At 41.0% G+C, this 15611-nt stretch overlaps 1 protein-coding gene and 1 pseudogene across 1 annotated transcript in view; one reads left to right on the top strand and one right to left on the bottom strand.

Annotated features, from left to right (window-relative positions):
- The window catches only part of GNA14 (G protein subunit alpha 14), a 232813-nt gene that overhangs the window by 155116 nt on the left and 62086 nt on the right, over positions 1-15611 (bottom strand). The window lies entirely within an intron of this gene.
- On the top strand, positions 8619-9154 carry LOC129479296 (nuclear transport factor 2-like; annotated as a pseudogene).

The following is a 15611-nucleotide window of genomic DNA, read 5'->3' as shown; positions in this document are numbered from 1 at the left end:
GACCAACAGGGAGAAACCCTGTCTCTACTAAAAATACAAAATTAGCCAGGCTTGGTGGCACATGCCTGTAATCCCAGCTACTCGAGAGGCTGAGGAAGGAGAATCGCTTGACTCCAGCCTGGGCAATAAGAGCAAAATTCTGTCTCAAAAAAAAAAAAAAAAAAAAAGGTAAGTGCTATGAATACACTGGCATTTAAGGACTTCTTACTTTTAAGAGTGTAAAATATCTCATTAATAATTTTTATATTAAGTATATGTTGAAATGATAATATTTTTTGATATATTGGGTTAAATAAACATATGTTACTAAAATTAATTTCACCTTTTTTTTTCATCAACTGGCTGCTCATAAGAGAATCTGTGTTTTCACTTCAGTGTATTTACATTGTGTAAATGTTGGTTTCTAGCGATTTCAATTGAGGAGCAATTGAAAGAGAGCGGTGGCTGAGACCAAGGATTTGGGGAGAACTCTGAACGGGGTGAATAGAAAGGCCCACGAAAAACTCCCAGGTTAAGAAGAAAAGTCAAGTAATCTTGCAAATTACAAGTTTGTCTTCATTGACAGCAGATGATTTTTTGGCCTGTGAGTTATAAGGAACTAAAAGAAGGGCAATCACAATGACAACAAAAGTGTTTTCCAAGAAAAGAAGATCTAGGGAAAGAAACAGAGACCTAACATGTAGGGAGGAACAATTATAAAATGCATCAATGGAATTATGTAGACTGAGAAATAATATGCAAAAACTTATCCAGACAAATCTTCCATTCTTCCTCTTTCTTGGGTCAGTCCTACCTTTAGACATTTCTTTTTCCACCTTTCTTTCATAAAATGAAAGGAAATATCATATATCCATCATAGTTTTATAGAACACATAAAAAGACACAAATGCCAAATGGGCCCCAAAAGGTATTTTAGAAGAGAAGCTTTGTTTCAATGTGTAATAAACTGATCTGTGACCTGTGATCCAGTTTTTAAAAATATTTATGTCAGAATCACAATCTGCAATTAGAAACTAAAATTAACTAGCAACAAATAAAACAAATTAGTTTGAATTAGCCAAGGTAATCATGTCTATCAAAGAAATTAAATATATTAAGCAATAATTAGCCTAAACATCATCCCATGCCTTGAAAATCTTGCAAAAACTTGGTGTCTGTGTGCCTCCTGGGGACTCTGTACATTTTTAAATGAGGTCAGGCCAGATCCAATTAGGATGCTCTGAATGCTTTGGGGTTATAGTTTAATTAGTTATAGCAATAATTTACTAAATGTTCCACTGTGGCTTCATGGACATATTACAGGTAGATAGCACAGGTCTATAGAACTAGCTGATTAAGATTTGCAGAAATAAACTATGAATAATTAGCCAACAATATACTGTCGATGCTAAATACTTAGTGACATTATCTCAGCTAAAATGAGATTATAGGTCACTTTAATACTCTGCTTGAAAGTTACTTTTATCAATCCTTGAATGCTTTCAGAGAATAATCTGTTAATTTTTCTGCATCAAAGATGTTGGGTTGCAGGAGAGGGGAGCATTAACAGTAAAGATCTAGGTTTCAGGCAGGGTGCAGTGGCTCACGCTTGTAATCCTAACACTCTGGGAGGCTGAGGCAGCCGGATCACCTGAGGTCAGGAGTTTGAGACCAGCCTGGCCAACATAGTGAAACCCTGTCTCTACTAAAAATACAAAAATTAGCCAGACATGGTGGCAGGCACCTGTAATCCCAGCTACTTAGGAAGCTGAGGCAGGAGAATCGCTTGAACCCGGGAGGCGGAGGTTGCAGTGAGCCAAGACTGCAACACTGCACTCCAGCCCAGGCGACAGAGTGACATTCCGTCTCAAAAAAAAAAAAAAAAAAAAAATCTAGGTTTCAGCTTCCACTAAGGACACAACTGATATGCGCTCAAGGGATAAGCTGGCTAATTTTCTCCAGGGCATCTACAGGCTCCATGATGGTGTGATAGTGGAAGGAGGGAAGGCAAGGAATGAGCAATACACTGAGGGGAAATCTTGCACCAAAATCTCTAACCATGGACTAGGATGCTAGACATGGGTCAAGAATCATCACAAAGTTCAGAGACAGTGGCCAAACACAATTAGACTTTTGTACTGCTTAAACACTACCCTTTGTTTTTATAACTTCTGTCTGCTTCTCTGGTTATTAGACCAGAGGTTGGGGGAAACTTTGGTGTTGGCATGTGACTAACTCCACCTTAGAGAAGAAGAGGGTCAGGAGAGAAGGTAGTATATAAGGAACTTAGAAAAAGAGTAACCATTGTACTATTCATATGTGTCTACAAGTATCTATGTATCTCTATACATCCCATAACCTCACTTTGTAAACCTCAAATATCCACAACAAAATTTATATTTAAAAAAAAGATATGGGTATCATGCCATGCACCTGTAATTCCAGTACTGTGGGAAGTTGAGGAAAAAGGATTGCTTGAGGCCAGGAGTTCAAGACCAGCCTGGGCAACATAGCAAGAGCCTGTCTCTAAAATTAAAATTAAGCAAAAAAGAGAGAGGACCTACCGGAAACACAGTGAGGCAAGCTACCACCGAATATAAGCAAGAGCATGACACTGAAACCAGTCTCAGCAACAGGACAATCAAGCTGCACCTCGACGGTATTTAAAGTGTAAAGAAAAAGGCAAAGTAAAGTCTAGGGAGATCATTACTTTCAAGTGGTTTACTTCCAAATTAAAGAAGTTGTTTGTGTGGTAATTTCAAATGCAATCAAGATTTGTGTTTCCTTCCTTCTCAGACTGCCATGGGTCTGAAGGGGTGATTAAACACAGACAGTAGTTTATAGCTAATGATGACCAACGGAAGAAAAAAATATTTCTGCAACTTAAAATTCATATATTATACTGTTTCTTCTTGCATTTTAAATGTGTAGGAATATGAGGATTAATGTAAATACATTTCGTTTTTCACTTAAAATGGGTAGAAACAAGGATTCTCATCAATTGACACTGTCAGGAATATTTGTTCATCTTTGAGAGTCTCATTAGGTATAATTAACAGTAGCCATCATATCAGGCAAGCTCTGGAATCTCAGTAGCTTAATATAATATTGTTCTTGCTTATTTGCACTCAGTCTCATGCAAGCAGGCAACCTTCCTCCATGCTGCAGCTATGCTATCTGTGACATGTGGCCTCCAACATTGCTACAACAAAAGAAGAGAAACAGGAGAGTCTTATGTGCCTTGTCCCAGATGAGACTCTCTCCTCGGAGTCCCATGGCTCTAAAATAAGTGCAAAGGAGGTGAGAAAACTTGGCGAGCACTAACTGTTAGCTGCCTCACACCCACCTTTCTATAGAAGAGTAAATCAGCCAGATATCCACCCTGTAGGGGGGAAGTAAATAAGGTTGCCAAGGAAACTTTTCTAGAGGATAGTTTGAAATTGCTAGGCATAGCTGGAGACACAAGATAATGATTTCACGCTTCATACCCTTACTCAGTGTCCAGAGTTGGGGCTTTGACCCAGACGAGGAGCGGAAGGTAGCTGGTATGGCCCCATTTGACTTCGTATCTGGCTAGAATACAAGTTTCTCAATTTCAACTCCAATGTCATGAAAACTAGACATTATTAGCCAGGCATGGTGGCACATGCCTGTAATCTCAGCTACTCAGAGGCTGAGGCAGGAGAATAGCTTGAACCTGGAAGGCAGACGTTGCAGTGAGCTGAGATGGCGCCATTGCACTCCAGCCTGGGCAACAAGAGTGAAACTCCATCTCAAAAAAAAAAAAAGAAAAAAGAAAAAAAAAAGAAAACTAGACATTACAGATTACTTACTTCTAGAATGAAACGTTCTTATTGAGATATCAAATTTACCTAAACTTTCCACATGAAAAAGATTTACTTCCAGGTCTTACTTGACAGTAAATGTTTATTAACCGTTGTAAATTAAAAATTACTTGAAGATTTTTTTTTAAACTATTGATGTCGGTCTCCTATTTCAGGCCAATTGAGTTATAATGTCTGAAAACAGGCCCAGACAATGATTTTGTTTTTAAACAAGCTGGGTAATTCTTAAAGGCAGTTAAGGTTGAGAAGTTCTATTTTAGACGTAAATCCATCTCATCTCCTAGAAATTACCATTTTCTATTGGTTTTAAGTCTGAAAAGCTTTAAAAAGTATTAGTGCCTAAGACCCACCTCAGATATTCTGATTTAATTGATTGAGTTGTCGGGGGCTGAACTTGGGGATATTTAAAGTTCTTCATGTGATTTTAACAAGAAGCCAAGTATAAGAACTGCCATTTTGTGTCAACACAGCCATCCCTAAACCCCCTCACCAGACCAGAGGTGGCATGACCAAAAAGGGGTTTCAGGAGAAGGGGGTAGAATCCGCTCCGTTGGTGCTATCCATGGTGCTGAAATGTTGTTGCAATGAATTTATTAGTAACCATGGTGAGCATTTATTATTGTTTATAATATTAACATATAAAATCTTCTATGGTTGCATGTTTTTAAACTGAGAGACATAAATCTACTGCTAATCATATAACTATATTCCTATGGATTTTCAGTTCAATATCATGGCTTGTTAAGGGAGAGAGATTGAGGGATATGGTGAGGGAGGGTCAGGGAGAAGCGAAAGATGTTGAAAGAGAGGGTAATTTGCTGTTTGTCCAGTGATCAGATAGGGCAAAAATAAAGATAGTTATGACTTGAGCTCTTGATAAATCCACATATTTTTATTGTTAGCTGATGATAGTATACTGAATACTGAATATTTTTAATTTTTAAAAACATCTAAATTTTTACATCCCATCTAAAAAATCGAAAGCATAGTGTTTATAGTTTTGTTTTTCTAAGAAGACAGAGTGACTTTTTTGAGGAAAAGCCTATTTCAAGAGTAACATCTTCATCTTATGCTATATAACAATACTACCACTGAAGAGTTTCAGTTGATGCATTTGTGTAGCTTCATAAAAAATGGGTTAACATGGTGTCAGGGAACTCTAATGATTAGATATGGCCAAGTGGTTAATGTTTCCCACCTTTCCCTCCACCTTCCTTACATCATTATCACAATTAAGTTGCCCAGTCAGTAATTTATTATTTTAGGTCTGAAAACCTATACTCATTTCCTCAAATTTTACAGAGATGGTCTATGTTCCATGATTCATCCAGCAATGACTTGCTAACAAAGGGTTAAAAGGTTAAAAAAAAGAATGCTATACACTTTTCCCAATTTATGAGTGTTCTCAGAAACAGAGCAAATATTTTCCAGGGTAAATGACATATGACATGATGAAAATATGAGCCTCATATGCTAACCTGAAAATGTCAAATATTTGAACCCCACCTTATCAGCAAATAGCTCAGAAATTTACGCCTCTTCCTTGCTAACCCCCAGCATTTTCCATAAGGTAGTAGTACGTGCATGCACAGAAATCTAATAAAACACACGGAAACACCCTTTGAAACAGTTACACTCCGATTTTCTGCAAGCAATTAAAAATTAAGGGCTTTAGGCTAGACACCAGAGATGCTTGCTAATATGCAGATCCACAGGCTGTTTGAAGAGTTAGTGGGGAAAAAAGACTCTCATCCTAAATTAAAATTACTCAATAACTCATTTTACTTACAACCAAGCTAAATGAGCTTGGACACCTGAATTTACTGCCTTGGGGGAAAAGGAGAGTAAGTTACTGCCCCATATTTTCTTAAATACTGTATATTCCAATGAAAGAATTCAGGATAAATCCTATGTTCTCCGAAATGAAAGTTCAGAGCTTTACCAATTTGGTTAGTATAACAATAAAATAGAGTTCAGCTCTCAGAACTTGCTTTATCCTCCATCTATATCGATATTTAACAAGTGGGTCTCATAAACTCAAGTCTTAGTGGATTCAGGTCAAGATGCTTTAAAAAACAAACTGATTTGATCATCCTACAAGGGTGGTGCAGTCCTCCCTCTAGGACTGTCATCAGCGAGACATGACTTCTATTCACCAAAGAGACTTTCAAGGGCCAGGTTACCATCAACACATGGAGAATCATTTTAGCATAGCCTCCTTAAACTTCTGATATTCCCCATCTGCAGATTAAACACTCTGAGAACCTTCCTGTTTACTGACCACTTTCAATGAGGGCTCTGTAGAATCGAGAAGGAGGATGACAGAAGGAGTTGCAGGAGGTACTTTGGAATTGCTCTTCCCATCAAATGGCCTCAAAATTTGTTCTCCCAGTAGTCATGTTTTTTTTAAGGAAGTGAACAAAGAAATCATAAATACTCCTATCTCACCATTTAAGAGTTAGTATTACTGCAGTATGAAGATACTCATCATCAGAACCCACAGATGATAGGTCAAGGGTTGTGGAGTGAAACCATGAATGGTCATGGCAACAAGATTAAGTCTTGGCCAGGCACGGTGGCTCATGCCTGTAATCCTAGCACCTTGGGAGGCTGAGGCAGGCAGATCACGAGGTCAAGAGATCAAAACCATCCTAGCCAACATGGTGAAACCCTGTCTCTACTAAAAAAATACAAAAATTAGCTGAGTGTGGTGGTGCACGCCTGTAGTCCCAGCTACTCAGAAGGCTGAGGCAGTAGAATCGCTTGAACCCGGGAGGTGGAGATTTTAGTGAGCCAAGATCGTGCCATTACACTCCAGCCTGGCAATAGAGTGAGACTCCGTCTCAAACAAAACAAAAACAAACAAACTAAAAGATTAAGTCTTGCTTGCCTTTTATCTGAGGATCATTGGGCCTGCCCTGCATCAGTGGCCCTGTGATTTCAGTCTCTCACACAACTCTAGAAAACTCTATTACATCTAGGGCCAATGACAGTTTTATATGGCTTGAAAAACTTGTTTAGACCTTGCTTGATATTGTGCTTCCAATATGAGTCAACTATTGGAATAGATACAATATTGAAAAATATCAATCTGGAACTAGAAAAGGACATGTTTAGTCACAGGTTGCTACAACCTTGAGATATAGATGAGCACCATATGTCTTAAAACTCATAAAATTTAAAAAATTGAATGAAGATAAAATATTTTCATGCAAATCTTTTCATAGCCTTGGTTTAGAGACTGTCCTTGAAACATTTATCCCACTTAAAACCTTAACCTCATACTTCCCATATTGTAGTTTGGTTGAAACCTCATTTCCGCACAAATTTTGTCCCTATGAAGAGGTAGGCTTCAAATACAAAGAGGATTCATTACTGGAAAAGGGAATGAACCAGCTGGGTAAGAGGGGCAGAGACTATAAGTGCACCTAGAATACTGAGATCGTCTTCGTTAACGATAAGGCCTTCCACTTGATGGGCATCCAAAACAATGCTGTGGCCCTTATCTCGGACTATAAGGTGACGCTGGCTATGATGTCTGGGCAACTGCTGGGTCACTGCCTCTGCTCTATTCTCTAGGCCATTTAGCCATGGGAGGCTGGCAGTGAGCTGCCCGATATGGGATAAGGATGTCTCTACCCAGGATCTCTGAGATCTAGGGCATCAGTCCCACCCTATGTCACACCTATAAAGTTGGAATACTGGAGCATGTGACTGGCCCTCAGGCACTAGGAACAAACAAGGAGTCTTCACTCTAAGGCTGGGCACAACTGAATGCGAAGGAGCAGAGCAGGTGGAGTTGACAACTGTCTTCAGATGAGAAGACATTGCCAACAAACACCTCAACTATTCTCCCATACCCACAGGCTACTGGGAATAAATGCTCTCTGCAGGGAGGGTGTGTGTAGGGAAGGGGTTGCCTCAAGTCCTACCCTTCCCCAACAATAGACAAAGATTTGGAACCAGAGACCAGCTGCTTTTCGGAGCTAATACTGGTTCTGGTTTCATATCAGTCAATGACCTTGAGGCACATTCTTTTAATTTCCCCAAAATCTAGTTGCTCCAGTTTTGTAAAGTGATGCTAACTTTGCAAATTCAAAGGAAATCTTGATGTCTGCAAGTCTCTGGTCTTGGGCTTTTCACAGACCCATTGTTCTTCCTTCAGCCATTTAAGGTTACTTTCTATAGGCATGCCAAATAGACTCTACATTTCCCCCCATATAGACATTTCAACGACAGTCTCACCAAGATGCAAAAATGGGCTCCGTTTTATGTTTCCTTTAGGTCTGACTCACTTAAGTCAATGGCAAGTCCTAACTTGTTCAATTGTGAAGTGCTTGGACAGAAATTACTATTATAAGAGTGATGTTTTTACACTTTCCAGTGATGCCCGTTCCTTGCCACCAATCCCCTTGCTAGGTGATTCATTTCTATCCTTCTCCACATTCCTCTTGGGAGCACACTTGAATCTAGTCATTTATTCATTCAAAATCTATTAAGAACCTATCATGAACCAGGGCTTTGGGAATTTTTGCCTTCTTCTGGCAATTTTTAGGTGGGTTGGAAATATTCCCGGCCCACTTGTAGCTTCCTTCCATTCTCATTTAATATATAGCACATAACTAGGGTGACCGTATGTCCTGGTTTGCCTGGAACAGTTCTAGTTTGTGCCCATTATGCAAGCATAACTCTCAATAGTGCCTACTTGGGTCACAAACCACACTGGGTTGTCGCTGCCACTGCTGCCATAGTGCCAGCCCCTTGGGTCTCTGCAAGGCCAGGTGATGCTCCAGAATGGGAGATAAGCTGATTTGGGAGCAGACTGAATCCAGCTTCATTCAACATTACTACCAGTTATTTGATAAAAATAGAACCCAAATAGGTACAATTTACGTTGACGCGTCATGCCTTACGTGGGAAGGACAGCAATTCCAGGGGAAAGCTGCCATTGTGGAGAAGTTGTCTAGCCTTCTGTTCCAGAAAATCCAGTACAGCATCACAGGCACAGGACCATTAGCCCACACCAGATAGCTGCATCATCAGCATGGTTGTGGGTGAACTTAAGGTAGATGAAGACCCCATCATCAGGTTCCACCACATGTTCCTATTAAAGAATATCAGTGAAGCTTGGGTTTGCACCAATGACATGTTCAGGCTTGCCCTGCTCAACTTTGGCTGACCTCCTGTCAGCCAGGCACTCACACTGTTTCCTCCTCACTCCTCTTCTCAATACTATTCCTACTCCTCCAGATGCTCCAAATATCATACACAAATGAGCAGGGCCATGATGGGAGTGTGTGCAGTGTGCTGCTGCCACCAAGGTGTTGTGCATGATGTTTGGATACTAGAATAGTTGCATCCAATGAGAGAAGTTTGTATTGTACCAGTGCATGCCTCGGTAATACATGGATGTGCATGCAAGTAATACAAAAGGTCATCTTTTAAAAGAATCTACTGACGAGTTGCTCTAGTAACCCAAAGAAGTGAAGGAGAAAGCAGCTGCCTCACTGCCCAGACATTGATTTCTTCAGAAGTTTCCATGCTTAAAGATACAATAAAGGCACATACACACACACACACACACACACACACAAAATAGTGCCCACCTTTACTCAGACTATCTCAGTTTGAATTATAAATGACTTGGTCACCCTAAAGACAACTAGATCTATCTGCAGTTCTCATAGACTTTATGCAGGGTGTGTTTATGGGCAAGGGGATGTGGGGGTGGAAGGAGTCCCATTTACAGGGACCACATGAAACCTTAGTTACGTGCTAGGCTGAGACAGGCTGCAGGAGGAAACCATGAAGCTTGCTGCCATCTTTTAAGAATTATGTTTGGAATCAGTTCTTTTCAGAGGGAGCTAACAGAGAGGTTGACAGCATAGAGTCCATAGCCAGACCTCCTGGCACTACCATTTCCTAGCTATGGGCAAATCTTCTCACCTCGCTGTGCCCTAGTTTCCTCATATGTAAAATGAAGATAATCATAGTACCTACTTCATACGGTTGTAAAGATAACATGAGTCAATGTACCTGGCACATCCAAACTGCTATGACATGTTTTCTGCCACAAATGATTGCCCTGGATTCAGATCCAAGTCCGAGACAACTACACAGTGGCTGGACAGAAGGGAGGTCAACTTTCAAGGGAATTTTGGTGCAAAAGACTCTGGTTCGGACATTGGTAAAATTACCCCAATCAGATCCTTTTAGGAAGTAAATGCCTGATAAACAAGGCAGGTCACTGAAGTTGTATCTCAAGTTTGGCCCACTCACAGAATCCTTAGGACCCAGGGTAGCTGAATGCCCAGAAGAAACAATCATCCATTCCACATTCCTGTGGATGCTTCTTATCATCTCTCATCATCCAACTTCATCTGTTGGTGGCTCTCCTCTGCCACCTTAAATAAATACAGGGAGGACGGGCCAAGCTTGATTCACAGAGGAAGAGGTGCATGAAAAATCTGGAACCTCAGAACCTTGACATCAACAGGAACGTTCCTATTCTGAACTCTTAAATTGTAACACCCTTCTCTTCAATCACAACGTCAGATCAATCCAGCTCCCTGAAGCTCATAAACACCTTGGGCCTCCATTGTTTCACAAATTATTTTTTCTCCATTTTCATTTTCTTTCCTCCACAACCTGGATCATGCTTCCTATCACTGTAATGCCCTTTCAGCAACACTTTACTTTCATCTCCCAGTGTTTGTCCACCCAAGGCACGAAAGCTTCCAATTCTGGATTGATCCCACTTGACACAAGAAAACCCCAAAGGAACTGCAGAATATTTTAGGTTTGTGCTGCTACTCAGTTATAGTTCACAACTTCAGTGGGCCCTCGGTGGTGTGCTTTCCTTTCTGTGGTCTAACTCACTAGCCTTCCACCTTGATCCTTTTCCTCTACAATTTTACCAACCTCTCTCCCCCTCCCCTACTGCTTTCCACCAGGCACGTAAACCTTGTTTGAGAAACACTGACCGGCCAGGATAGAGTCCAATCTCCTTAACTGCTGTCCACCTGCCTCCCCTGAGATCTTGTCCATTACCTTGAACTTATAGTTTGCCATCACTCAATGACAATTTGCATGCCCATTTTGCGTAAGTGGTTATATCTATCTGAATTGTTTCCACTTCAGTCCACCAGATAAATATTTCTGAACTTTTCAAACACAACCCCCTTCACTCCCTCATCCCAGCTGCCACAAGGTTTAATCATTTGTTCCAGTCATATGGCTTGACACCTCTTGTCATCAGTCTGATATACAGACTGATAGCAGGCAATCACAGATACATTGTGCAACACCTCCTGTTGTTGTCCATGTATCTGTGGTTGCCTAACATGGGTCTGTATATCTGTATTTGCCACAAGACATTGAGCTCTGTAAAGTCAAGGGCCTGGTCTTGCTCATCTTTCTCTGCTCAGGGAACTGGGAAGTCTCCAGGAGACACTCAAAAACCATTGACTGATTAATGGAAACCTCACTCTGACTGGCAAGGCTTGATTTTCACACCTGTACCCAGCTATGTTAAATCAAGATACCCAGTGATGAATGCAGTGCTAGCATCTGAAATTGTCGGTCAAACTGCAAATATAACAGAAGGCAGTGCTCAGAGACTTCCCAGCAGCACTCACTGCTGCAAAGCTCAGAGGTCTTGGGATAGGCACAAGAACTTCACCCTATCTCTAATTGGGCTAATTCTCCCGAACAAACGATGAGATAACGCAGTCTTTGTTTTGTGAATCTGATCAGGAAATGCAAACCAGACGTTAAAGACTGAGTTCGGGTATAAGGGGCTGGGAGCAGAGAAGAAAACAATCAAGGAAGACAAGAAAGCATTAAATTTATACCCGAGGTCATGAGAGCTTCAGCTAAAAAGGCAGATAAACAGCAGGCAGCTGGGAAATGTCGAAAAGCTCCGGCAACAGAAAACCCCAATTCAAGGAATCTGGACTCCTCTGACTCCAGATTCCAAAACAAAGGATTTCTCAGCAAGTTCATGAAGTTCCAGTAAAACTGTTTGGAATTTTACTGGTTTTATGTTCTCCTTGATTAAGAAGTTGGGACTTTTTAAAACTCTTTTCAGATGATTTCTGTTTGACTCTTTGCTGACCTACTTCTGAGTGTATGTGTGAGAGACGCGAAACAGCCTAACTCCTGTGTCTACAAGCTTGAGATGAGATCCCCCCATCATCTCCTCTCCAAGCTTTCAGCCCTCTAACCGACTCCCCCACTCCAAAAAATCCTTGATCAGCCCCCTAAACTAATGTTTCTAAAACTTTTCTGTGCATACCACCTGGAGATCTTGTTAAAAATGCAGAGTCTGACTCAGTAAGTCCGGGGTGTGGTCTGCAAGTCAGCATTTCCAACACACCCCCAAGCCAAAGCCATTGCCTCAGGTCGGAGGACCACTGCTGGAGTAGCAAGGTTCTACCCCTCCATTAGTGGACCCAAAAGACGTCATCCAAGGGACAAACACGATGCTCCATTGATCTGCAGAATAAAGTATCTGAATTTTAAGTTACATTTATCTAAAAACATAAAATCTCAACAAACACAGCTAACCTCACTTGGTCTGTCAGATGACCTCCCAACAGAGAATGTGTGAAAAGGAATACTGAGACAAGGGCAAAAATAAAATTCTGCAACTCAGAGCAGTAGACAGCAGTGGACTCACTTGTTCATTCCCATTCAGCTTACTGCTTAAACAGTGCCAAGAAACTGCAAAAGGTAACATTAAGAATCTACCTCTACCATTCAAAGCTGGTCTAGCAGTTCAAAATGATAACAAAGATTATTTGGAATGTAGGCTTATAGTCATCTTTAATGCTGACCTTGATAGTATATTGCATCTGAAAATAGTATATGCTTATGATTTTAAAGTAATAATCCCCAATTTGAAGAGTACATATGCAAACATTATTTTACTGATGGGGTGTGCAAAGTTTGGAGACCACTGTTCTATACTACCAGCTTGCCTTTCCTTTCACCAGAGAATAAACATCCCTAGCCTCCACCCTCTCAACCCATCCTGTCTCCAGTCGTGTGACTTACCCCCCCGACCCCCCACCACCTCAACCAATATTTCAGCTGAAGCAGTAGCAGGAAGAGCCAGCAAGCCCAAACTCAGATGACGCCAAGGGGCAGGGAGGTGTTACAGGAAAGTGGTCCAGATCCAGACCCCAGGAAAGGGTTCTTGGATCTCATGCAAGAAAGAATTCAGGGTGAGTCCGTAAAGTGAAAGCAAGTTTATTAAGAAAGTAAAGGAATGAAAGAATGGCTACTCCATAGACAGAGCAGCCTCAAGGGCTGCTGGTTGCCCATTTTTATGGTTATTTCTTGATTATATACTAAATAAGGGATGAGCTATCCATGCCTCCCCTTTTCAGACCATATAGGGTAACTTCCTGACGTTGCCATGGCATTTGTAAACTGTCATGGAGCTGGTGGGAGTGTAGCTATGAGGACAATCAGAGATCACTCATGGCTATCTTGGTTTCGGTGGGATTTAGCCGGCTTCTTTACCGCAACTTGTTTTATCAGCAAGGTCTTTATGACCTGTATCTTGTGCCGACCTCCTATCTCATCCTGTGACTTAGAATGCCGAACCGTCTGGGAAAGCAGCCCAGTAGGTTTCAGCCTCATTTCACCCAGCTCCTATTCAAGATGGAGTTGTTCTGGTTCACATGCCTCTGACAGAGGGATCACAGAATCTTAAAGAGGGAAGAGTGCGTATAAGACCAGAATTTGCCACCCCAAAATATGACCGTAGGAGACCAGAATATTCCATCCCAAAATATGCCTTTTAGGCATAAGAATTATTTTGAGCTGATTATTTTGAGAAACTACAGACACAGAAGTTCCAAACACAGAGTTGAAGTTTCCTTTTGTAAGGGAAATTTATATCTACAAAGAAAATCTCCGTTTGTAAGGGTGTCTCCCTCTCTGTACCAGGAAGAGAAGGATGACTCACTATAGTCTCTTATCAATGAAGAAGGCACAACTTAAAGCTGCATAACAAACCTTACCCTTCTTTACCATGCTTTTCCTGGGTAGCTCCCCATAACTGGACTTCCCCCAACACCCCTGTGACCATTTCTCTGACCATTACTCCAATGGCATGATTCCAGTCTCCTGGCCTCTCATCTCTGAATGTGACCTGCTTTGCCTATATGCCTCTGTAGGTATGGAGCACAAAGTGGAATTCCTCACCTAAAGGGTGGTATGACCAGCACAGAACAGCACCGGAGTATCACCTCCCTTTTCTCAGATAGTGTACCTCTACTAATATAGCCTGTGATGTCTATCCAATAAATCCCCTAAATGTTTTTATTGGTGCTTGTCCCCTGCTACATCTTCCTCATTTATAATTCCAGATTTCCCTCTTGGGCTGCGGGAGGCTTTTAGACCTTTATGTTGTTAGATTTCATTTATTATTATTTAGTATTACCTTCTTATGCCTGTAATGTATTATTGTTTTTGCTTTCCCAAAATGTTTGCTCTTCTATCTGTAACAGTATTTCTATTTATTTTCCAGGCAGTCTTAGTGGTGCTAACAATCAAGTGGCTTGCCTTGTTCTGACCTGAGTGTTCTGAGTGCCAAACACTCCCCAGGCTACAACAGCCATGCTCCCCTCTGAAATCAGGACATAAGAATTGAAAGAAACTGGAACAGATACATCACTTACTCATGGTATCCAGAACCCCAGAGCATCTTTCCCACAAATTGGTTATAACAAATTACCACAAACTCAGTGGTTTAAAAGAACACCAATTAGGGGTCTAGCATCCAAAATATATAAAGAGCTCTTTTTTCATATACATCCATAATATATAAAGATCTCTCACAACAACAAAAAGATAACCAGCCCGATTTTTTAAAAAGGTCAAAAAAATGGAGATTTCCTCAAAAAAGATATATAGTCCACAAGCACATGGAAAATATGCTTGACATCATTAGTCATTAGAGCAAATACAATTCAGAGTGAGGTGCTTCTTCAATCCCACTAATGAAGTGGCATAGTTGTCTGGGGTAAATACCTGAGGTTTGTTGTCCCACACCAAGGGAATCAAGGACACGGACACTCAAGAAGTAAGTTTAAGAGCAGAGGCTTAATAGGCGAAAGAAAGAGAACAGCTCTCTCTCCTGCAGACAGAGGGGTGGCCAAGTGGGCCTTCTAGTCCGTGGCAAAGTGCACAGAGTTTTACAGATGAGCTTGAGGAGGCGGTGTCTGATTTACATAAGGCCCAAAAATTGGTTGGACCAGGTGTGTCATTTACATAGTGCGTGAAGAAGCTGGCCACCCCACCCTAACCTTTTATTTTGCAGACGGGTTCTCTACCTGGCCAGCGCCATGTTGCATGTTCCTTTACGGTACCCGTAGTTGACAGAAAAAGGAAGATGGAACCTCCATGTTGAACATGCCTGGTCCCCCAGGTAGCACTTTCCTATTGGCACAGCTTCAGGCATTCACCTGTGCAAGCTTCCAACTTGCTTACCTGTATGTCTGCAGCTCGATTTTACAGGCGTTTTTTTTTTTTTTTTTTTTTTTATAGAAAAGAAGTGATTTGGGGGCTGCATTTTATTAAAGGAAAACCTTACCAAGGACTCTCTTACCTTCACTATCTGACTAAATAATTTCTTTCTAGCTCCTGTATCATTTCGATGGCTATACTTAGAAAAGAAAAGAACAAGTGTTGATGAGGATGTGGAGAATTGGAAACCTTATGCATTCCAGTTATTTGGTGGGAATGTAAAATGGTTCAGTTGTTATGGAAAATAAT

Source organism: Symphalangus syndactylus, chromosome 3, assembly GCF_028878055.3.
Source record: "Symphalangus syndactylus isolate Jambi chromosome 3, NHGRI_mSymSyn1-v2.1_pri, whole genome shotgun sequence".
In the NCBI taxonomy this organism is placed as follows: Eukaryota; Metazoa; Chordata; class Mammalia; order Primates; family Hylobatidae; genus Symphalangus; species Symphalangus syndactylus.
The sequence above is the reverse complement of the archived record's forward strand: the minus strand, read 5'-3'. Positions and strand labels throughout refer to the sequence as shown.